Here is a 25,790-nt window from a genome sequence, read left to right on the forward strand (position 1 = left end):
TTTGTTTTTGCTCAGAAAAAATACGGCTTTCTTTTACTGATTTACATTACTATGAGACAATTTTAGGCAGATGTGGATAAAATAATGCATAGTAAGAAAGGTGTGTATTATGCAGTTCTGTAGCACCTGAGGTGTGTTTTGAGGTTCTGCAGTAGCTGAGGTGTGTATTATGAGGTTCTACAGCAGCTGAGGAGTGTATTTTGCGGTCTTGCTGCAGCTGAGGTGTGTATTCTGATATACTGCAGTAGCTGAGGTTTGTATAATGAGGTTCTGCAGCATCATCACAGAGGTGTGTATAATGATGTTTTGTAGCAGCTGAGGTGTGTATCATGATCTTGTGCAGCAGCTGAGGTATGTATTCTGAGGTTCTGTAGCAGCTGAGATGTACTGTGAGGTTCTGCAGCTGTTAAAGTGTGTATTATGAGGTTTTGCAGCAGCTGAGATGTGCATGATGAGATTCTCCAGCAGCTGAGGTGTTTATGATCAGGTTCTGTAGAAGCTCAGATGTGTATGATGAGGTCCTGCAAGAGATGAGGTGTGTATGATGAAGTTCTGCAGCAGATGAGTTGGGTATTATGAGGTTCTGCAGTAGCTGAAGTGTATTATGATGTTTTGTAGCAGCTGAGGTGTGCAGTATGAGGTTCCTCAGCAACTGTGATGTAATATGAGGTTTTGCGGCATCTGAGGGGTGTATAATGAGGTACGGCAGCAGCTGAGTTATGTATTATAGTTCAGTAGCAGCTATGGTGTATATTATGAGGTTCTGCAGCAGCTGAGGTGTGTATGACAAGGTTGTCAGTAGCTGAGATGTTTATGATGAGGTTCTATAGTAGCTGATGTGTTTATGATGTTTTGCAGTAGCTTTTAGTAGCTGAGGTTGTTATGATCAGGTTCTGTTGCAGCTGATGAGTGTATTATAAAGTTGTGCTGCAGCTGAGGTATGTATTCTGATGTTCTGCTGCAGCTGAAGTATGTATGATGAAGTCTTGCAGCAGGTGAGGTGTGTTAAATGAGGTTCTCCAGTATGTGATATGTATTATGAGGGTCTGCAGCAGCTGAGGTGTGTATGATGAGGTTGTCAGTAGCTGAGATGTGTATGATGAGGTTCTATAGTAGCTGATGTGTTTGTTATGATGTTTTGCAGTAGCTTTTAGTAGCTGAGGTTGTTATGATCAGGTTCTGTAGCAGCTGAGGAGTGTATTATAAAGTTGTGCTGCAGCTGAGGTATGTATTATGAGGTATTACAGCAGCTAAGGTGTGTATGATGAGGTTTTGCAGCAGCTGATATGTGTATAAGGTCCTGCAGCACCTGAATTGTGTTAGATGAGGTACTACAGTATGTGACGTGTATTATGATATACTGCAGTAGATGAGATATGTATTATGAGATTCTGCAGCATCAGAGGTATGTATGATGATGTTCTGCAGCACCTAAGGTATGTATTATGAGGTTCTGCAGAAGCTGATATGTATTTTGAGGTTCTGCAGCAGCTGAAGTGTGTATTATGCGGTTATGAGGTTTTGCAGCAGATGAGGTATGTATTATACAATCCCTGGTAAAAATTCTGGACTCTGAGGATGTTTATTCAGCTGTTTACTTTTGTTTAAAAAAAAGCAGATCTCAGACGGCACAAAACTAAAGTCATTTCATATGCCAACTTTCTGGCTTTAAGAAACACTAAAAAATATCATGAAAAAATAATGTACTAACCAGTAACGGTTACTTTTCAAGACCAAAAAGTGAGAGAAAAAATTATGGAATCACTCAATTATGAGGAAAAAAAATATGGAATCATGAAAAACAAACAAAGAAAAGAACACTCCAATACATCACTAGTATTCTGTTGCACCACCTCTGGCTTTTATAACAGCTTCCAGTCTCTGAGGCATGGACTTAATGAGTGACAAACAGTACTCTTCATTAATCTTGCTCCAACTTTCTCTGATTGCTGTTGCCAGACCAGCTTTGCAGGTTGGAGCCTTGTCATGGACCATTTTCTTCAACTTCCACCAAAGACTTTCAATTGGATTGAAATCTGGACCATTTGCAGGCCATGACATTGACCTTATGTGTCTTCTTTCAAGCAATGTTTCACAGTTTTTGCTCTATGGCATGATGATAAATGATTTCATCATCCCCAAACATCCTTTCAATTGATGGGATAAGAAAAGTGTCCAAAAGTTCAATGAAAACTTGGGCATTTATTGAAGATGTAATGACCGCCATCTACAAAGTACCTTTACCTGACATGCAGCCCCATATCATCAATGACTGTGGAAATTTACATGTTCTCTTCAGGCAGTCATCTTTTTATTGTTTAGCTTTTCTGTATGTAAATCCCATTTTTTTAGGCGGTTTCTTACAGTTTGGTCACAGACATTGACTCCAGTTTCCTCCCATTCCTTCCTCATTTGTTTTGTGCATCTCCTGTTTAGGAGACATATTGCTTTAAGTTTCCTGTCTTGATGCTTTGATGTCTTCCTTGGTCTACCAGTATGTTTGCCTTTAACAACCTTCCCATGTTGTTTGGATTTGGTCCAGATTTTAGACACAGCTGACTGTGAACAACCAATATCTTTTGCAACATTGATGATGATTTACCCTCTTTTAGGAGTTAAATAATCCTCTCCTTTGTTTCAATTGACATCTCTCATGTTAGAGCCATGATTCATATCAGTTCACTTAGTGCAACAGCTCTCCAAAGTATGATCACTCATTTTTAGATGCAGACTAACAAGCAGATCTTATTTGATGCAGGTGTTAGTTTTGGGAATGAAAATTTACAGGGTGATTCCATTATTTTTACCTCAGAATTGAGTGATTCCATAATTTTTCCCCCTGTTTGGTCTTGAAAAGTAACCGTTACTGGCTAGCACATTATTTTTCATGATTTTGTTAGTGTTTCTTAAAGCCATGTCTGTGATCTGCTTTTTTTTAAACAAAAGTAAACAACTGAATGAACATTCTCAGGGCCAGGTGATTCCATAATTTTCGCCAGGGGTTGTAATGTTCTGCAGCAGCTGAGATGTTTATGATTAGGTTCTACAGCAGCTGAGGTGTATCATGGTGCTCTGCAGCAGCTGAGGTGTGTATGGTGAGGTTCTTCAGCAACGGTGGTGTGATATGAGGTTCTGCTGCAGCTGAGGTGTGTATGATGATGTTCTTCAGCAGCTGAGGTAAGTATTATGATGTTCTGAAGCAGCTGAAGTGTTTAGAATGATGTTCTGCAGCAGCTGAGGTGTGTATAATGAGGTTCTTTAGCAACTGTGGTTATATTACACATTATAGTTAAGCTACAGTATATTAGTTTCCATAACTAGCCTTGTGTCTGACATTCAAAATATAGGATGTCAAGGGTGAATATCACTATTTGTCTCTGTTTTTGTAAATTGTCAGAAAACAGTGAGTGATTCTATTTCTATGGTTTCGGTTCCACTTGCGTTTTACACAGTGCAATTCTATGAAACATCGGCTTGCACTCACACCACTATAAAGCTATGAAGAAAAAGCAAAAAAAGCCAGCTCAACTCAAAAATGGCATGTATTATAAGATGTGCACTGCACTAAAAATTCCAAACTATACTATTTTAAAATTTGAGATTTTTGGCAAAAAAAAAATTGCAATTTTTTTTTGAGCTACCCCGCCACGTCACCTCAATTTGGTTAGTTTTTCCACCTGTCTTGATTTTGGCAATTAGTGTTTGTTCACATTCAGCCATCAAGCCCTGTCCGCAGAATATTTACTTCAAGCAGCATTTGCTTGTGTACCGCCCTGTGCTCGGCAGCAGAGCCGCTCGGATCCGGACCTTCAGTGGGTGGCTCGAGGGTCTCCAGACCCGGGGGTCTCGCGGTCACTTCAACTGAAAGGGGGGTTGTGGTTTGGGGACGTAGATGTACGGCCGGAGCCGTGTTAAGTTCGTGACGCCACCCACGGGATGTGGTGAAGGTGGACACCACCGCTGCAGTTACGGGGCACCCGGGGGAGATGTTTGTCAGCAAGTTGTTAACCCCTCCGTGGGCAGGGATGGTGGCCCCGGGACCCATTGGGGGTGTTTGGCGGTGCAGTGAGATGGGCGACCGGAGGGTGTTGATGGTACTCACTACTAGTAAACACGCGTGTCTCTGGCCCGCAGGATCTCTGAGCCGTGGCGGTGGCCATTTATCCCCCTCGTTGGGCTGTTGCCTTCAGTCGGGACTTTGGGTGGGACAGGACCTCTAGTCCTGGCCGCAATCAGTTAATTAGCTAGCCCCCGTAGCTTCTGGACCTAGCTTCAGGGTCTGAGTGCCTCCCTTTGTGCTCCGGTTTTCGAGTCAGTTCCCTGGGTCAGTACCGGCGGGCTACAACCCTGTCCCGGTCCACCTCGGTTCCACCAAGCCGTCTTCCCAGCTCCTGCAGACGTAGACCGCCGTCTGCCTCCTACCCAAAGGTACCAGGGCTCCTACCCTGGCACCTGCTCAAATTGGGTTTTCTTTCCTCTGCTGTAGCTGCACACAGCTCCAGCCCACACACCTCTCCAACTTGTAAACCTTAACTTGTTCTCTCTACTTTCCCACCTTAGGCTGTCTCAACTCCTCGGTGGGCGTCTTCCAACCGCCTGGTTCCGCCCCCTGGTGTGTCCATCAAGCCCTGAGGGGGGTGACTAGGGTTTTAATGTTTGGCTGTATGTTACCTATGAGGGACAGGTGTAATGCGGGCCCTATTTGTGACTACCTGGCCCAGCCAGGGCGTCACACTCCCCCTTGGTTAACCACAGACCGTCCGCGGGCTGTCCGACCACCATCAGTTTATTTTGCTTTTTGAACTGTAAAAGATAAAACACATATACAATTATACTAACATATTTACATTCATGAAGGCTTTCTTTCATCCCTGTGACGAGAGGCAGTTTGCTTAAACGTTACATAATAAAAACATTTTTATTAACCGGGAACGGGACGGGACCGGGTCCTTTTCAATTTTGCCCACCCAAGCAAACCTAGTCCTGATGCTGCCTTTAAAAACCAGGTCAGCACCCCTTTTCCCCAGTCCAGGAAACGGGTTCGGGTCCAAGTGTTGCCCACACGGGCCGTGTAATAAGCTCCTTTCCCGGCAGTCTCTCTGAGGCCCCACGTCCAGGGGACCGCTGACCTGGAGGTTGGTCACCGGTTTCCATGGTGACAGGAACTCGGCCTACTCTGCCGCAGGCCCTTCCTCCAACCAGCCTCTCCGGAGACTGCAGGACGGTGAAAGGGTGGTCTAGGGCTATTTACAAGGCCCAAAAGTTTTTGTGTTGGCTTGCAAGTTCTCGGCCTTGTCTTTTTGTATAAAACTTTAAAACATCGGGAACATCAACTTCAAAACTTGCGGCAGCCTCCGGCCTCTTTAAGGCCAGGAATTCTCAGGGAACATGCCTGCAAAGTGCCCTACAGTACCTACAGACTGCTATCATCATATTTCCCATGACGATAGGGGCCTCATCTTCCGAGATGGACTCCGTGTCTCCCTCAGAACCGCTGCCATCCATCTCATCCAATTCCGGGCTGGTAGCTAAGGTGTCATCTGAGTCGGATACTGCTCCCGTGGTGGCCGGGTGGACTACCGGAGCCGACATCCTTCCTGTGGCAGGCGGGTCACCGCCAGCTGCTACACGGGGAGTCATCACTGGAGTCTCGGGGTCCACCGCTCCTGCGGCCGGAGCGTGAGCTGAAGCTCCCTTGCCGGCTGCTTCCCCCACGGGTGCCGCCGCTTCAGTGGTCGACACGGGGCCGGCATCATAGCTTAGGAGCAGACATCCTCCATCCGCTTCCCCCCCTGGTCTTTTGTCGGCCCTCCTCTAGCTGAGCAGTAAGTTTCGTTTTTCGACTTCCGGCTTTGCTTTTCGGCCGTGTTCCCAGGGAGCGGGGCTTCAACTTTGCGCCCTTTCTCGGGAAGGAGACCTTGGGCGGGAATTTTCGCTCCAACAAGATGGCGACAAGACGGCAGATTATGAAAATCTTGCAACAGATCACCGCTGACTTCAATACAAGGCACACTTCCACAAGGTAAGTGGATGGCTAAGTATCCTGTTCGTGACGCCAGAAATTGAGGTGTACCGCCCCATGCTCAGCAGCCGATTCGCTCGGATCCGGACCTTCAGGGGTGGCTCGAGGGTCTCCGGACCCGGGGGTCTCGCGGTCACTTCAACTGAAAGGGGGGTTGTGGTTTGGGGACGTAGATGTACGGCCGGAGCCGTGTTAAGTTCGTGATGCCACCCACGGGATGTGGTGAAGGTGGACACCACCGCTGCAGTTACGGGGCACCTGGGGGAGATGTTTGGCAGCAAGTTGTTAACCCCTCCGTGGGCAGGGATGGTGGCCCCGGGACCCGTTGGGGGTGTTTGGCGGTGCAGGGAGATGGGCGACCAGAGGGTGCTGATGTACTCACTATTAGTAAACACACGCGTCTCTGGTAAACCAAGGTGATGATGGTCAGTGCCCGCAGCCGACTGCAGTCTGGTCCCCCACCCGGCTGGTGGTCTCTGTCTTTCTCCCGCATCTGTGTTGGATGGTGGACTGCCTGTGCTTGCAACTTCAGGAGTCCGCTCCCAGCTTGTTGTTGCCTAAGGAGCCTTTGCCCGCAGACGCTGGCCCATGGGATCTCTGAGCCATGGCGGTGGCCGCTTATCCCCCTCGTTGGGCTGTTGCCTTCAGTCGGGACTTTGGGTGGGACAGGACCTCTAGTCCTGGCCGCAATCAGTTAATTAGCTAGCCCCCAGTAGCTTCTGGACCTAGCTTCAGGGTCTGAGTACCCCCCTTTGTGCTCCGGTTTCCGAGTCGGTTCCCCAGGTCGGTACCGGCAGGCTACAACCCTGTTACACCAAGCCGTCTTCCCGATTCCTGCAGACGGAGACCGCCGTCTGGCTCCTAGCCAAAGGTACCAGGGCTCCTACCCTGGCACCTGCTCAAATTGGGTTTTCTCTCCTCTGCTGGAGCTGCACACAGCTCCAGCCCACACACCTCTCCAGCTTGAACGATCAACTTGTTCTCTCTACTTTCCCACCTCAGGCTGTCTGAACTCCTCGGTGGGCGTCTTCCAACCGCCTGGTTCCGCCTCCTGGTGTGCCCATCAAGCCCTGAGGGGGGGTGACTAGGGTTTTAATGTTTGGCTGTATGTTACCTATGAGGGACAGGTGTAATGCGGGGCCCTATTTGTGACTACCTGGCCTGGCCAGGGCGTCACACTTGGGCCTATCCCGCCCACAGCCATGATTCAGTTATGGGTACGGGATTGAAAAGCACCAGGTAAGTGCTGCTATGGACAGTTCTACTTTTTCATATGTGAGGCCGTATAGCACATTTTAAATAAAAATATTTTAGAGTAGGACTACTCCAAAGAAATTTGCCGTGACAAGGCGGGGTAGCTCAAGAAATTGCAATTTTTTTGCCAAAAATCTCAAATTTTAAAATAGTACAGTTTGGAATTTTTAGTGCAGTGAACATCTTATAATACATGGCATTTTGAGTTGAGCTGGTTTTCTTGTTTATTTCTTAGTATAAAGCGATGGGGCAGTGTTCATCTAAAATCTCAATTACCTCCACAGTCAGCAAATCGCAAAGCTCGGTACTAAATACCCCGGGCAGATGATGGCTGTGTTATTAAGCCATCATCTTCCACTAACAGTAATGTGCAGGACAGATATTAACTTCTTAAATGCCGCTACTAATTTCTGACAGCTGCATTTAGCGCTTTCCTTGCACCCATTGGCCTCCTGCAACACAATAATTTGGCGCAAATAGGTTAATATGGCATCCAAGGGTCTGCTGAATCCCCTCAGGGCTCCCATGACAGTACTCCTGTTAAGACCAGCATTTCTCAATTTTGCCGTACTTGGAATATACAGGGTGGTCCAAAAGTAGGTGGACAGTATGTGTAATAGGGTTATCAAACATGGTGTAAAGTGAAATTGACTCAGTTGTCCTTAGCAACCAATCAGATTCCACTTTTCATTCTTCACAGACTCTTTGGAAAATGAAAGGTGGAATCTGATTGGTTGATAAGGGCAGCTGAGTCAGTTTCACTTTGCACCATGTTTGATAACCCTATTACACATACTGTCCACCTGCTTTTGGACCACCCTGTATATGCACTGTATATATATGAAATATTAGAAATTGTGTTCTCATATTCTTCTTAAGCTAGGCTCACTTGCATTTGGGCCTCGAATATGAAGTTTTGTGCTGCGCTAGTTTTTTTTATTTAGGTAAAGGACACTCAAAGAAAACAACTTAAACCCCGTTATAATCAACGGGGTGCATCTGGCTCCATTTGTGTCTACCGTGGAATGTTCCCCGCATAAGTTGGTTTCCCCCCCCCCCCCTCTCTTATAAGAGGATTAACTAAATTATAATCTTAGCAAACTTTTTTTTAACAATTAATAATAAAGCACCATTAAAATACATCTATCATAATGACTATTTTATTGTGGTGTTTTTTAGCTTTTGCATTCACTTCATAGCCATGAGATGCCACATCAATAAAAATCACCAGCATCCATATATGTATTTTACATTTCAGGGGTTGATCATTTTTTCTGCCATTAAAACTGAACAGCTGCATTGAAGATGGTCATGTCAAGTGCAATATGACCACAAGATGGCGTCAAAAGACAGTTTTATAAGTTTGTTTTTATAGAGTACGGTAGAAAACCAAGACAAGATGGAAGAGTACAATAATTACCTTAATTGGGAGGGAATGTGCACAAGTTGAGTATTCGGAGGCAGATATTTCTGCACTATCTTTGCATCTCTTCTCAGGAAAAACACAGTAGCAAAAATGTGTGTTTCACCGAATTTTCAATGGATTTTTTTATTTTTTTTAGCAGTTTTGGACATGTAACTGCTCAACTCCTAGACATATAATAAAATATCACCCTGTTGAGCTTACTGGACAGCTTTTTATGTTTAATAAAGCAAATAAATAATTAAAAAAAAGATGTGCAGTCCCCCTGCTTTTGATAACCAGCAAAAGTAAGCAGACAGCTGTGGGACCCTTCCCTGCCTAAAAATACCAGCCTGCAGCCGCCCCTGAAATGGCACATCACATTAGATGTGGCAATTCTGTCTCTTTTCGATTGCTGTGGTGTGTTGGCAATCAGAGAAATGGTATTTTGGGTTGATGTCAGCTGTGTAGTGTCAGCTGGCATCAAGCTCTAGTGTTAAGACGGCGTTACACGGTACGATATATTGTGCAATATGTCGTCGGGGTCACGGAATTCGTGACGCACATCCAGCATCGTTAGAGATGTTGTACCGTGTGACACCTTCAAATGACTGTGAACGAGCAAAAATACTCACCTTATCGTTGCTTGTTGACACGACGTTCATTTTCATAATGTCGTTTCTCCTTCTGCGCGCCAGTTGTTCATCGTTCCCGAGGCAGCATACATCGCTACGTGTGAAACCCCGGGAACGACGAACAACAACTTACCTGTGGCCGCCGGCAATGCGGAAGGAAGGAGGTGGGCGGGATGTTTACGTCCCGCTCATCTACGCCCCTCCGCTTCTATTGGGCGGCCGCTGTGTGACGTCGCTGTGACGCCGAACGTCCCTCCCCCTTCAGGAAGTGGATGTTTGCCGCCCACAGCGACGTCGTTAGGGAGGTAAGTGCGTGTGATGGGCGTTTAACAACTTTGTGCGACACGGGCAATTGATTGCCCGTGACGCACAAACGACGAGGGCGGGTGCGATCGCTCATGCAATCGCACGATAAATCGTTACGTGTAACGCCGCCTTTAGTAGTTGAAAGGCATCTATCAGATACCTCAAAGTGAGGAGGTGCTCCGGCACAAAACGTCCATGCAGACAAAATTGTTAGAGATTAAAAAAACATCCATGGATTATGACTAAAGACCCAGCGTCTGAAACGCGTCAATCATAGGAAATTTTATCCTCACCATGTTTTTTAACTATTAGGAATTAAAGATGTTTTTTTAATCTCTAACAATTTTGTCTGCATGGATGTTTTGTGCCGGAGCACCTCCTCACTTTGATTGTTTTACAGCCTCCCTTGTTCTACTGAGCACCATCCAGGAGCTTTCATCCAGTTGAATTTTCAACAAACTGGTGAGCTGAAAACCCCTTTTTTTCTCATCTATCAGATACCCCAATTACTAATCCAGTAAATAAAAAGAAAAAAAATACACACAAAAAGTTAGTTGAAATAAACACTCCCCCACGCTATCTCTGGTTTACCATTTTATGAAAAAGACAAAAAAAAATGCAGGTCCGGCATAGTCCAGGGAGTCCAAATTAGTACAAATGGAAACCTGAAAGACATAAAAAGAGAGAAATTAAAACAAAACATTGTTCCGCGTTCACCAATTTATTAGAAAGCAAGATTTATAGATGTGCTGTAGTCCAGTGGTTCCCACGATGTCCTCAACCTTGATGATCGGCTATTAAAGCTTGCCGCATTGATCGCTTTTGTTTACTTATGAATAAGGACATGTTTTAAAACTCCTGTCCGAAACGCGTAAGGATATTATGATACCCCTTTCCCCCCTTTTGCGGTTTTCCTATTGTTAACTTATATGTGTCAATAAATTTTTGATTTTTATATAAAATAATTTTTTGGTGCTTAATTCCATTTTTCCTTGCCACCTTCCTCCCCTCATTGACTTAAGGGGGCTTTACACGCTACGATATCGTTAATGTTTTATCGTCGGGGTCACGTTGTTAGTGACGCACATCCGGCGTCATTAACGATATTGCAGCGTGTGATACTTACCAGCGACCTTAAGCGACCTCAAAAATGGGGAAAATCGTTCACCATGGAGAGGTGGTCCCAAAACTAAAAATCGGTAATGATTGATTATCGATGTTGTCCCTCGTTCCTGCGGCAGCACACATCACTGTGTGTGACACCGCAGGAGCGAGGATCGTCTCCTTACCTGCCGCCAGCTGCAATGCGGAAGGAAGGAGGTGGGCGGGATGTTACGTCCTGCTCATCTCCGCCCCTCCGCTTTGATTGGCCGGCCGCTTAGTGACGTCGCGGTGACGTCGCTGTGATGCCGAACGTCCCTCCCCCTTGAGGGAGGGATTGTTCGGCAGTCACAGCGACGCTGCCGACAAGGTAAGTGCATGTGACGCTGCCGTAGCAATAATGTTCGCTCCGGCAGCGATCACACGAAATCGCATGCACGACGGGGGCGGGTGCTTTTGCGTACGATATTGTGATGCCCTGGGCAAGCCAGGGGTCACAGGTCATAACACCACCACACCCTACACCCCAGATAGGTACACCAAAGCTACTCAAAAATTCTTGTTGCCTTCCTCCAGGGGCTGATGTTCACACCAGGGGGTGGGCCAGGCGGTTGGCTCCGCCCACCGAGGAGTTCACAGCCCTGGAGGCTGGAAAACCAGTCAGATAGAGTTTGAGGAGTGAAGTGGAAGGAAGTGGTAGAGGAGCAAGTGAGAGTAGTGACAGTAAAAGTGACAGTTGAAAGCCTGAAGTTGGTCCGGGTGTGTGCCCCGGACTGAGAACAGCAAGGTTAGCAGACGGCGGAGACTGTCTGCAGGAGAGGCTGCTTGGAGGTTGCCGAAAGGACCGTGGACGGGTGGTGGCCCGGCGGTACCGAAGCGGTATACGAAGAGAAGCCAGCACCATTGGCAGGGGCCTTTCGGATCCCGACAAGGCTAGGAGTCGCCGTGAATTTGCCAAATCCCTCTGGGTCTCCCAACAACCAAGTCCCGATTGAAGGCAACAGTCCAACCGTTAGAGAGAGACACCGCCACCGCCAAGGCACCAGTTTCTCAGGGCCAGCGCCTGCGGGCAAAGAGGGGCTCTTCCGGCACATATCCAAGCCGGGGAGCGGGTTACCGGTGGGAACCCATCGCTACCAACATAGACTTAGGTGCAGGAAAAGGGACCGTCACCGTCAACTACCGGGGAAAAGCAACAGCAGCCGTCCGTGGGAACCGTCTTTCCAGCCGTGTGTTTTACCGAGAACTGTGTCACCGTCTCAGGCTGAGTGAGTACCATAGTGCCGTGAGGCACAGCGCTGCCCCCGCGTCCCTGCACCCCACCAAGCCCTGCACCGGCCCTGCCATCCAGCACCCCCCACCTCACCACTGGGCCCCGGGACAACCACCCCCTACCCACGGAGGGGAGAACTAACAACTTTGCTGCTCCCTGTCACCGCTCCCGGGATCCCCATACAGAGCAGCGGTGGTGTCCATACAATCACCACAACCGTGGGTGGCGTCACGGACAATAAACTATCCCAAAAACCAAACCCCTTTCACTCACGGGCGAGGAGCGCCGCTCGAGTCCCCGGGATCCGGCCCATCGCTCGAGCCACCGAGCAGCAGCAGGCCGCGGCAGCCGGACCCGAGCAGTGGGAGAGCGCAGCGTCCCTCCTCCGCCCACGACAATATCGCTAGCGATTGCTAGCAATATCGTAGCGTGTAAAGCCCGCTTTACTGTTGGTTCCAGACTGGGCTATGCTGGAGGATCCGTGCACCGCGATTTTTTACGGGGACCATATATCCTGGTAAGCTGAAAATATTTTTTTCTGTTCTTGATGTTACCACTCATCAGAGTGATAAGCAGTGACATCAGGAATGTCACCACTCATCACAGTCGCGGAGTATAGCGTGAGCCAGGAGTGGCTCCATAACCTTTGATCTATGTACTCGAAGATGTCATGGGAACCATTGTTCTATGGCAGATCTGGGAACTTTGCTTGCTGGGTTTTTTTTTTTTTTTTAATAAAATGGTGAACCAGGGAAAGAGTGGGGGAAGTGTTTATTAAAATAAAGTATTTTTGTGTGCGTGTTTTTTTTTTTTTCTTTTTACTTACTGGTTTAGTAAAGGCGGTGTCGGATAGAAACCTCTCCATTACTAACACCAGGGATTGATGCTAGTTGACACTATACAGCTGACATCAACCCCAAATACCATTACCCCGATTGCCACTGCACCAGGGCATGGGGAAGAACCAAGACAAAGTGCCAGATTTGGCACATCTAATGTAACTTCTGGAGCGACTGCAGTCTGCTTTTTTTAGGCTGAGAAGGGCCAAATAAACATAGACCTTCCCAGCCTGATAAAATCAGCTCCCAGCTGTCTGCTTTACCTTTGCGATTTAGAAAAAATGATGGGGGGGACCCAGATCATTTTTTTTAATTTATTTACAGTGGTATGCAAATGTTTGGGCACCCATGGTCAAAATTACTTTTATTATGAGCAGTAAAGCAAGTTAAAGATGAACTGATATCTAAAAGACATAAGGTTAAAGATGACACATTTACTTTGTGTTTTAGGAAAAAAAAATATATTTATTTTTATATTTTACATTTTAAAAATTATAAAAGGAAAAATGAGCAGATGCAAAAGTTTGGGCACAATTGAAGATCTGTGTGCTCAGATAACTTTGACAAAGGTTTCAGAGTAGACCTCAATTAGCCGGTTAAGGCCGCTTTACACGTATCGATTTATCATGCGTTCGCATGTGCGATCGCACCCGCCCCCATCGTTTGTGCATTACAGGCAATTTGTTGCCCGTGGCACACAAAGTCGGTAACCCCCCTCACACGGAGCGACATGTGCAGCCTCGGGAATGATGAACAACCGGCGAGCAGAAGGACGATTGATTTTTTGAAAATGAGCGAAGTGTATTGACTGAAGAGCAACGATAAGGTGAGTATTTTTGCTCGTTCGAAGTCGCTCCGATTTGTCATGCTATGATATGTCAAACGATGCTGGATGTACGTCATGGAATCCGTGACCCCGACGACTTATCGTTAGATATATCGTAGCGTGTAAAGCGGCCTTTAGGGTTGTGGCTTATTCACTGTCATCATTAGGAAAGACCAGGTGATGCAAAGATCACAGCTTTATACATTTTTTGTGAGAGTTGCTCATAGGATTGCTAAGGGGTAGTGATGGGTGGACCAGATTGTAAAAGCCTGGATCCGTGCGGTTTCAAACGAAACCAAGCGCCGGACCCGGGCCCAAAGCGCTCAGTGAATTCTGGATAATGATCCGGGTCCGGCAATTCAGGAAATTAAAAAAAAAACAAAGAAAAAATAAAGAAAATAAGAATGAACCAAGCGCTTCATACTTAGCGAGTCTCCGGCGTGGCTGTAACTGCTTCTGGGTCGCTTATTATTCTTCCGGAGCTGCTTATTATTGCTAATTCATATGCACTGCTTCCCCATCAGTAACAGTGGCGATATTTCTCTTCAGAACAGGCAACTTGGGACACCTGCCTAGTAGTGGGAGTGAACCAGGCTGGGATACATCACTAAGGAGTAGCCAACTGGAAGAACGGCCCTTATATAATCCCCAGAGAGTGGTTTGCGTACAGTGATCAGAGCTAGACACATTGACCTGTGTGGCATTGTACTAGGAAGATGGTGGCCCTCAGCGTAACTTGTTATACCAGTTCAATTTTTTACATAAGCAATGTGCCGTCATCCATAACCATAGCGTTTGTGCCTTTCACATGTTTGCCAGTTGATGACTTGAAGTATTTTACATACTACTCGTAATATATAGTTTTAAGAAGCAGTAAACAAGAGTTTATTTTGTTATCAACATCTGGCTCATTTTTCATGAAGTTAAAGGTTCCAACTTGTCCCAAGATCCGACAGCATGCAGACTGAGTGTAAGAAGAAATCTGCCATGGATAATCAGGAACAAAAGAAATTGTGGAACTCTTCTGCACTGCGGTAAGAATGACGAACTTCCAAATTGCTGAGTAAAATATGGGTGATTTTATTTGTAAACGTTTCGAAGTGTGTCCTCACTTCTTCTTCAGGAATCCATACATTAGGTTTATCGGTGGATTTCCTGATGAAGAAGTGAAGACACACTTCGAAACGTGCGGAAATAAAACTATCCATATTTTACTCAGCAGTTTGGATGTTCGTCATTTTTAAAGCAGCGCAGAAGAATTCCACTTTTTCTTTTGTTTCCGATTATCCTTGGGCTTTTAGAGAGTGTGGATTCTGCAGCAGCTGGGTTACGTGTAAATACTGGTTGCGTGTCATACAACCCAACAAGGTGAGCGCAGTACTCTCATCACTGTTATATGTTTTTGGGGTAAGACTTTATTGTGCTTTTTATCCATTGCTCTTATCTAGCAAATCAACCAAACATAGGCGCACGCACCCAGGGATCCCTGTGTAAGGCGTTTAGGGACACTGAAGTATGCCAAGTCACACGCCGTCCCTTACATCTGAATTGGCGTAGTCGCCATCATCTTTTGGAAAAAATATGGGGGAAGACCCATACTATCTCCTAGCACCTTTCTACCCTGTCCATACTGTCTCCTCACACATTCCCATCCCTATTCTCTCCTTACACCTTCCATGCCCTTTTAGCTCATACTATTTTCTCACTCATTTCTAACACCCTTGCCCATAGAGTTTCCTCACACATTCAAAGTCATCTGGCCATACTGTCTCCTCACACATTCCCAGCCTCTCATACCATATTTTCTCCTCACATATTTCCCCTCCCCATACTGTCTCATCACACATTCCCCCACATACATAATGTCTTTTCATACATTTCACCCTCCTCCCTTCTGCCCATACAGTAGCTTGCAATACTCACCTTGCTGTGAACATCTTCTCTGCATAGCAGGAGTATCATCAGCATCTGTTGACGCTGCTCTGACCAGGAAGTGCTGGCAGTCAGGGCTTCAATTGAATTTGTGTCTCAAAGATGGGAGTACAATTGAATACTGGGAGATGTCATTTTACACCTTTTCTGAGCCAGCTGTCATCTAAACAGATGGCTTGGACAATGGCCAAATCCTTCTCCGGGTGGCGGCAAAATGAAGCCAACTGGGAAACACCTCAGACCACTGTACCAGGCAGCCTGATGGCACCTCCCTGATGGCTGCACCTGGGGCAGATGCACTCTACATGCGCCACTGGTCTGAGGAATGTTTTGCAATTCTTAATGAGCTTTGGCAGCAAATCATCAAGATCTCCTGCTGGCAACTCCCTTTGTAATTACAAGCCAATGACATCCCAGATGTGCTAGAGCCACAGTGGTGTTGTTCTCATTACCGGGGGGCAATGCTATGCCTGGAAGCAGCGGGGAGATCTCTATACCAGGTACAATTACACCCAACACTTCCTAATCCAGGTCAGAAGGGGGAGCACAAGTCCTGTTTGGGGCGAGCTTCCCTGTGCATTCTGGGCTGGGGAGGGGTTAGAGAGAGGAACAGCTAGAGGGACCTCAGAACTCTAGTACCTGGAAAAGAGAACGGTCACTGTTAGAGACCTGTCTGCAAGCTTTCCAGGACCGAGAGCAGAATCAGGACACCGGGTCCTCGACTGTCGGGTGCTAATGGCCCAGCACTAAACCCATACCGGCGGGCCCTACATCTGGCTTGTGCTGCCGCCACAAGGGACAAGGCAAATCACATCTAGGAAAAGGGACGCTGTGCTGCTCCAGGCCACAGCGACCCACAGTAAGAGCGCATTAAGGAAGGCCTCCAACATACCTGGCAAAGAAGAGATTCCTCACTACTTCCTGGCTGACCGTACCACTGTAACCTGGGACCATTACATCTGACCAGTAAAAGGTAAAGGAAATTACCAGCCTGTGTCGTCCCGTTACTGTCGGCGTCCTCAGCCCCACTTCCTAGTGTACAACACCATAGACTACCACCTATCACCCACCCCGGGCCCGCTCCACCTGTGGAGAGAAGAACCATCCTTGCTGCGACACTACCAGCCCCGGAGGACATCACCCTCAGCGGCGGCTAATTCCTTGCCGCATACCACAGGTGGCGTCACGAGACAAACTACTATCCCATCATCATCCCTTTTATTGTGTACCTCGGGGCCATGAAACCGGGCAAGGGCCACCCGTGACATCTGAGACCTGACATCACCAGCCCGATGACGAGTAACTTAACCTCTTGCCCCGTGAGTGCTACACAAGTGCCTTCTGATGGTTTGAAACGCCACTGTACGATGTCTAAATCTTGCTATGTGACTATGGTATGGCCTAATTTCATTTGCAGTACAGAATGTATAATTATGTGACATTCTTTGTATTTGATGACATTATGTTGGGAAGACTATGAAGAGGCCTTCAAGAAGGATCATCATATCGTTCCTACTCAAGTCCCCAGATTTGGGATAGCATAATATAAATTATCCAGATTCCTCCAGTCTCCATTTCAGGTACACTAACAGTTTGAGATCACATCGATTTGGGCACAATACCAGTGGTACGGCAATTTCTCCAACGTGTCCCAGGAGCTGTTATTCAACATGACAATACCAGGCCACATATTGCTCATGCCTACTGTGTCTCCGGACTTGTCTCCCATTGAGCACATCTGGGTCGTAATTGGTGGGCAATTACAAAGACCGCTGCCATCAGCAGATCTTCATAAAGTGCCCAAGTGCATTTGTGGCACCCCATTGGTCATGGGAGCCTTGTGGCGTTGTTCTCCTCACTGGGATCAATGCTATGCTTGGAAGCAGCGTGGGGACCTTTCCTTGTCAGGAACATCACATACAACATCTCCTACTCCAGGCCAGCAGGGGGATCTCTTAGCCTGTTTTGAAGGGAGTCTCTCTGTACATGCTGACCTGCAGGAAGGGTTAGAGGGAACAGGAAGGAAGTGAGTTAGAACAGTGTTGGCGAGGAGAAAGAGTGGTCGCTGATTGAGAGCTGCTGTGTGAGCTTTCCAGGACTGAGTGCTAGGATAGGACACCGGGGTCCTTGGTTACTGGGTACTAACGGCCTAGTAGTAAAACCCGGAGGGCAAGAGATTCTACATTTCCTGGCCCACCTTAGTTCCAAGACGCAGCAGCAATGCAGAACCTGGGATAGCAGTAATACAAGCGGGTCCCATAACTGGTTCACGCTGCCCATCAAGTGGGACAGTCATCTTCAAGTAAAGAAAGAGAAGGGGGCGCTGTGTTGCTCCAGGCCGCAGTGGCTCCCACCAAGAGCGCATTAAAGAAGACCTCCAACCCGCCAGGCAAGGAGAGATCCACGCTGCTGCTGGGCTGACTGGACCACTGTAAACCTGGACCATAACACCTGACCAGTAAAGGTAAAGAGGAAACTACCAACCTGTGTCGTCCAGTTACTGTTGGCGTCCCAGCCCTGCACCCCATTGCACCACTACAACCCCCACCATCCTCCTGGGACCCGCTTCGCCTGTGGAGAGTGATCAGACCCGAGCTGCACTACCACCAGCCCCAGCAAGGAACCCTGCAGTGGCAGCTAATCCCTGGCCATGTACCACAGGTGGCGTCACGACAAACTTTCCCAATCACCCCGCTTTCCCTCCATTTGCTGTATGCCTCAGGGCAACGGAACCGGGTAAGGCCACCCGTGACATTGCCTGACCCGACCCGCAATGAGTAGGTTAACCACCTGCCCCGTGGGGCGTTGCACATCCAGTGTGGCAGAGCATTCCTCAGACAACCATTAATAACCTAATTGATAGAATATCAAGGTGTGTAAATGCAGGGATTACTGATACTGAATAAATCAACATGTTTTGAAAATTTTGTTCCCCATTTTCCATCATTTGCATATCATTAACATTTCTATGCATCCTGTGATTTCCAAAATAGCATAACTTTAAGTAATTTCAATGTTGAGGAGTGTATAATTCTAGACTAGTCATAAGTAAAATCCAGCAGAGGGCAGCATTATCCAGTGAATATTGACCATTCTAACTCACTAGAGAGCAGCAGAGCGCAGTTGAAAAATGAACGCTAAAGCTATAATCCACAATCAGAGCTACAAGTAATGGAAATGCTAACAGTGCATTAGTACATTTCTTGTCAATGGGGTGTGTCTTTCTTATCAATATATATATTGTAAGGTTGCACCCCGCAACCTGGGGGGATTCGACTCGCTTGCCGCAGTGTTAGGTAGCTTAGACAACATAGGTATCACCGTCTCTTATAAAACGCAGCAGTTTATTTATTAGACTCAACATAAACTGCTAAACAAAATGTAACAAAGCCTCTCCTGGCTTAAAGGAAAATATAACATCCACATACCGTGGGCTTCCAGTCCAATTAAATGTCCATAGTGGATTCTCCACACTCTGGCTCCAGCCAGCGAAGACAAGTCACTGTGGTTGCTTCCTGCAGCCTCCAGCCCTCTCCAGCCAGGCTGCAGTATTTTCCCCAGTCCTCACCTGGACTGATTTCCAAACGTCTCTCTTCAGTCTTCACACAGACTGAGACCTCCAGCACACATCCTCCATGTGCAGCACTCTCAGGCTTCTCTCTGTTTCTAAAACTAAGTCTCTTAAACCCAACCGATACACCCACGGGTGGAGGTATGTGATTCTCCAGCCCTGTCCATCACACTGGTCACAGTTTAAAGGGAACCTAACCCTTAATTACAACCCAAGTTCTGTGGAACTACAGGTCCCACAGTCACACCTTCAGTTTAATATCACAGCGGGATCCTTCTCTACTGCGACCATCCACAACATTGGTGGTCGCTACCTCACAATATATATATATATATATATATATATATATATATATATATGTATATGTATATATATATATATATATATATATATATATATATATAAAAAAAACTTCCTTTCAGGTTTTCGCACAGGAACCCAACATTGCAGATATGACAGCCATTATTATAAGACATTCTACTGTTTATTCATTTAATTTCCTGACTTAACTTTAAACAATCTGCTATACTTTTAAAAGATTATTCCTATTTCTACCTTTCGTTGCTGAATGTCACGGAGATACCAAAACGGAGAGTGGTCTCCTCTATTTCAAGTGTCAGGAGATCGCAGCGCATGGCATGGCTACACGCACACTTGCACTGGTTGGATCTGTTGTGCTTTCCAGATAGCTGTGCAGATTTTTCTTGGAATGGTGCTGCAAGGGTTAAGCAGTTCTTTTGGTCTCCTAGGCGGTCCCTGCTGGGTTCTCAGTTGTTCTGATTTTTTAATTCCTCTCTGCTATAAGTACTCACTTCTCAGCTTGGGTAGTTGTCACTGATACCTTGGAGGTATGAGCTGTAGAGAATGAAGTCATTTAAAGAGCTGTATCTGGAGTGGAGATAGCTGCTTGGAAGTTTGTTTGGTGTCTTGCCATCCTTCTGTTGGTGTAATGTTCGAGTTGCAAGAACAACTTAGCTCACTGCGTTATCTATTTTCCTTAACTCCCATTAACGTTTATTGGCTATATACAAACAGCAAGTACGGAAATAGAAATGCTGCCCACACCCCCTTGAAGACAATGTGATGTTTTGCAATGCTATGCACTGTTTTAAATGTGTTTAATGTTAATAGTTCAGACTGGGGGGAGTTATATGGGAAGACAAGAGAACAGTTTCTAAGGACAGTCAGTTAGAACCCAGAGTTTGGTGGTGTAAGGCCTCAGGCCTGATAGTTAGCAGACTGCCATGTTACAAATGTGTGCAAAGAGTAATGATAGTAAGTTTTGAGAACTGAAGAACCATGATGAGAAACATGAAAGACTGCAGCATTTAATAGAACAAGAAGTCCGATAGACCGGAACCCAGGCCATGGAGACCGAGTAAACTGTTTGGACAAAGACCACCGAGGTAAACTAGGAGACCAATGTAAATTGGAAAGATATGGAGAAGGACATGTATGAGCAGCACACTAGTGAAAAGTCTACTACAGTGAAAAGTATCTCAATTAGGCCTCTTTCACACGTCAGTGAAAAACACAGAAACACAGACGTTTTTCATTGATGTGTTAAAAACGCATATGTCCCTCCATGTGCCGTGATTCACGGCACACGTGGGTTGTCCATGTGCAATTCGTGATACGTTATCCATCATCCGTGATTGCACATGGAGATAAATTCACCTGTCCTGTTCCTGCTGTCCGTGGTGCTGAAATCTCCGACTCTGCTGCATCCGGCTATTGTGCCTCTCACCTCTGCAGCTACTTCCGGGTCGACTGTGGATGCATAACTGAATATGCATGCCAGTAATTAGCCAGCCAGGAAGAAGCAGAGAGCAGCTGTCGAACACCGCATCGCTGGAGAAGGTGAGTTTAAAAAGCTTTTTATTTTCAGTGTCCGTCTTTTTCTGGTATGTGTTTCACGGACCACACAATAGTGTTGTCCGTGGGACATCAGTGATGCCAGAAAAAACGGACATGTCTCCATGTGGCAATCTTAGACACGCGTGTACGCTGCACAGAGACACGGTCACTGAAAAATCACTGATGTGTGTGCAGACTCATTGATTATAATGGGTCTGCGTATGTCCATGATTCTGGTACGTATAAAAACTAGCACATACGTACCAGAATCACTGACATGTAAACAGGCCTTTTATATACTGGAAGTTATGGTTGCCATATAGGGACACAAGTTCCCCTATAGTTAGCTGAGGGTGTACTACATACAGGAGTCTGTAACCCTCTGAGAATGGACTTTGTTAGTAGCAGTAAGGAGTTGTACCAATGTGACCTCTTTAGGGGAGGCTTCAAAAGGCAATTAGGAACTAAGAGAAGCTTTGAGAGGCCATAGCGTTACACCGCGACCCATACAGCCCTCCCTGGAGAAGACGAGGTCTCCTAGGATTGTTGAGTGGACGACTGTTTGCATATACAAATAAATGAAGTGTGAGAAAAAGGAACTGTTGATTAATGTAACTGAGAAGTGCCCATGCCTGCTTACAGCAATGTGAATTATAGGAGAAGTATCGTGCCTACTATCGGATGTCTATAGATCTTACCAAGTTGAAGTTCAGTAAAGATGTATTTTTTAACTTTGGTCTCTATTGATTTGTTCTGAACCATTTGGTCCTGGTCTGTCGTATCCAATGCCAACAGGCAGTCTGTGGAGGTGTATTGCCGAGATACCGACCATCACAAAGGCACACACACCTAGCCAGGACCTCCATTTTCATGTAGCGTGGCAGGACATAAGAAACAATTATCTCACCCATGGCTACTGTGCCTGACCACATTACAAACGTAGTACAGCTGAACTATGTTGTTTTCAGGGGGTCTAAAAGCAATTATTCTTAATCTTGTCTTGAACTTGAAAGACACATGTGAGAATAAAGCGGGCTTTACACGCTACGACATCGCTCAAGTGATCTCGTTGGGGGTCACGGAATTTGTGATGCACATCCGGTCGCTTTAGCGATGCCGTTGCGTGTGACACCTATGAGCGATTTTGCATCGTCGCAAAAACGTGCAAAATCGCTCATCGGTGACATGGGGGTCCATTCTCAAATATCGTTACTGGAGCAGTAACAAAGTTGTTCCTCGTTCCTGCGGCAGCACACATCGCTCCGTGTGACACCGCAGGAACGAGGAACCTCACCTTACCTGCGTCCCGGCCACAATGCGGAAGGAAGGAGGTGGGCGGGATGTTACGTCCCGCTCATCTCCGTCCCTCCGCTTCTATTGGGCGGCGGTTCAGTGACGCTGCTGTGACGTCGCTGTGACGCTGAACGAACCGCCCCCTTAGAAAGGAGGCAATTCGCCAGTCACAGCGACGTCGCAGGGAAGGTAAGTCCGTGTGACGGGTCCGGGCGATGTTATGCGACACGGGCAGCGATTTGCCCGTGTCGCACAACCGATGGGGGAGGGTACGCACGCTGGCAATATCGGTACCGATATCGCAGTGTGTAAAGCGGCGTTAACTCTTTAAATACAGTATATAAGGCTATCTAAAGATTTATACTGATAAAAACTACATACAGTTCTTTTTGTTCAAAAATGGAGTCTTGCATGGTGAGCGTGCATACAGGCCATTGAGGCTGATTGAATTCCTTATTGTTTTCTTTAAGATGATTATACCAGCAGATTCCAGATCTTTCTGTATCTCTCCACATGAGGTTCTTAGCTCATGCACAACTCATCTGATAATTCTTCTCACTGCTTTGTCGTCACAGGTTTATAGTATAATGATGCCTATTCCACTTCCAGATTAGGGCCCCAACAGTTTTCACTGGAACCTTCAGTAGTTTTGAAATTCTTCTGTAACCAATGCCATCATTTGTGAAGGTCTTGAGTCAGCTCAGTTGATAACCATTTAAATTGTGACGGGAAGGCATCAATGTCAGCGAAAGTGTTGACGAGAGATTGTACAGGTTCCTTAATGTGAAATGGTCTGGAGCAAAATTTCTGTAGACGGCTGCAGAAAGATTGGAAACATGACCCCCAAAAATTATTTCTTTAGGCAACTACCTGCTGGAGTGTATGGCCCACAGTTGGGCTGAATTGTATGATGTGTTAACCTTGAGTTGCTGAACTGGCGCCCCTGAATATATCAGGGTGACACAGGGTACTGCATCCTGCCCAGGGTGCAGGGCCAACCCCCCATGGTTTCAGGTATCCAAGCAGCCAATATCACTCCCATCTGTACCACAAAACCCAATCACCGCACAACAGTGACTGCCAGATACACCAGGAGGGTAGACAAACTGGAGATGGGCTGGCCACTGGGAGACTGAGCAGACTATGAGAGGGAAAGAGAGAAGTGAAGTAGCCTCCAAAGAGAGAGCAGCAGGGAGAGTGAGCTCCTGGGAAGCTAGGGACACTGGTTGGGTTGCAAGCGGTAATCCAGGTCCAGAGGAGTCAGGGACCGGTAGCAGGGACATTGGACAAGGGTGTGACGAAAATAGTCTTGGAGGACTGTCGGCACCAGAAAGCCCAAGAACTGACCGGTACCGAGCACGATGGGGTACAGGACCCTAGGTCAGGAGCCGATTCAACGTCCTGGCAATTCACCTGTAAGGGAGAGGACCTCCAAGGACTTCCCTATGAGCTCAGAGTTTGAGGGCATCAGCACAACGAGGGGGATAGGGTGTATCCAGACACAGTAACCCGCTAAAATCCCACGTGCCAGCCCTCAAGAGCACAGCTACACTATAAATAGTGAGCAGGGACCGACCACAAATTGTGCATGGAGAAAGGCTCCGGATCATTAAGTGACATTGATGGGACTGGGTACTTGGACGGACTCCCGACAGCGACAACTGTACACAGAGACTTTGGTTTACCTGCCGTGTGTGTGTCTCCTTTCTAAACCTGATCCAGCACCACGAATACCCACAGAGAGTACCCTGGTCCCCTGCACCCTGTCCTCCCAAAGCACCAACACCCTGAGTCAGGGGCCTTCCATACCTGCGGAGGGACTGACACCTTGCTGCCCAACACCATCTGCCCCGATACGCCTTCCAGCAGCGGCGGTACTTCCATTACCGCAACCCGCAGGTGGCGTCACAAACTAATCCCCTGTAAATACCACTTTTCACGGATCAAAGTGTCCGCCAAGTCGGGTCCCGGATCCGAGCAGCCCGACCAACACCGAGGCGGTACACTAGTGATAGCTTAGTGGTTCTGAAGCCATTGTCATACTTATGTTCTTGCTTCTTGCAACATCTTCATCCCTTGCATATTCCTGACACATCCACCTTCAAGATTTCTCCCTAGCACCAACCTTCATAATTCATACTGGCTGCAGGCTTTCCTCGGAGCAATAGCAGCAAACTGTTCTGGAGTGGAATCAAGGCACAGAAGAGGCAGGCCAGAAAAGGAAATTGTGGAGTCCATAGAGAAGATTGCACTTAACCACACACCTTAGCCCCAGCCGACCTTTTATGGATTCAAGTGGAAAGTCTGTGGCAGTGTAGCTTATATCACTTGCGAGCAGTGGCGTAACTAGAGTGCGATGGGCCCCCGTGTGAAATTTGGACCTGGGCCCCCCTCCGGACGTTGGTCAGATGTATGGTCACCTGTCGAGTTCTAAATCATATATATAAAGCCGTATAAATTGCCCCTCTATACTTTATTATGCAGTATTGTCCTCAATGCTGGTACATATGTCCCCCATCCTGATATCCAGGTCTCTAGTCCTCAGCACATACAAGTACAGTTATAGATGGTGACTTACAGCTGTTGTTCTTGTGGATGGAATCATTCAATTTTCCTGTCTTTTCCATCTGGCCTAGACCAACATGACAACTACTCCCAGGCTCAATTCGTCTGCAGAGATGACAAAAAGACACATTTGACTTTTCACATTTCTGACACCGTTCCATCTATTCCCAACCTGCAAAAACTCCTCATCCTGCCGTCACCCCAATAATTAGCTGCTGCTGTCCCTATTACTGCACCTGCTGTGCGGTACAAAAACAAGCTCCTCTTACTGTTCCTCATAGTAATGCCACCACTGGGGCCCCCTACATAGTAATAATGCCACCACTGGGCCCCTTACATCCCTGTGTGGCGCCCTGGCCTAGCCAGGTCGTCACAGATAACATACAAACACCCCCCACCCCCATTAGACAGGAACACCAGCCAAACAAAAATCCTTGTTGCCTCTCTCCAGTGTCTGATGTCCACACCAGGTGGGGTGGAGCCAAGCGGTTGGCCCCACCCACCGAGGAGTTCACAGGCCTGGAGGCGGGAAAAGTGGCAGAACGGGGTAGGAGTTTGAAGAGTGAGGAGTAAGCAGTTGGGTGTCTGGGCTTGTGGCCCAGGCACTGACAGCAAGGTTGGCAGACGGTGGTGGCCGTCTGCAGGAGTGGTGGAGCAACGCGGAACCGTAGGACCGGGGACGGGCGACGGCCCGCCGGTACCGACCGGGGAGCGAAGTGAAGCCAGCACACACAGGCAGGGCCATCGGACCCCGACCAGGCTTGGAGCCGCTGACAATAGTCAGATCCGAATGTGACTGGAACCCCAGGGGTTTCACAACAGCAAAAGTCCCGATTGAAGGCAACAGCCCACACCGTGAGGGTATACAGCTACCGCCTAAGGCTAGAGACCCAAGGGCCAGCGTCTACGTGCAA

General features: G+C 47.2%; 1 long non-coding RNA gene across 1 annotated transcript in view; it reads right to left on the bottom strand.

Moving 5' to 3' along the window:
- Nucleotides 1-19,381, bottom strand: part of LOC142301611 (uncharacterized) — a 69,868-nt gene extending 50,487 nt beyond the window's left edge. The window contains exon 1 of the long non-coding RNA XR_012752845.1: nucleotides 19,019-19,381. This is a non-coding gene — a long non-coding RNA (uncharacterized LOC142301611). The remainder of the gene's footprint in view (nucleotides 1-19,018) is intronic.
- Between the last annotated feature and the right edge of the window lie 6,409 nt (nucleotides 19,382-25,790).

The sequence above is a fragment of the Anomaloglossus baeobatrachus genome, chromosome 1 (genome assembly GCF_048569485.1).
Source record: "Anomaloglossus baeobatrachus isolate aAnoBae1 chromosome 1, aAnoBae1.hap1, whole genome shotgun sequence".
NCBI lineage: Eukaryota > Metazoa > Chordata > Amphibia > Anura > Aromobatidae > Anomaloglossus > Anomaloglossus baeobatrachus.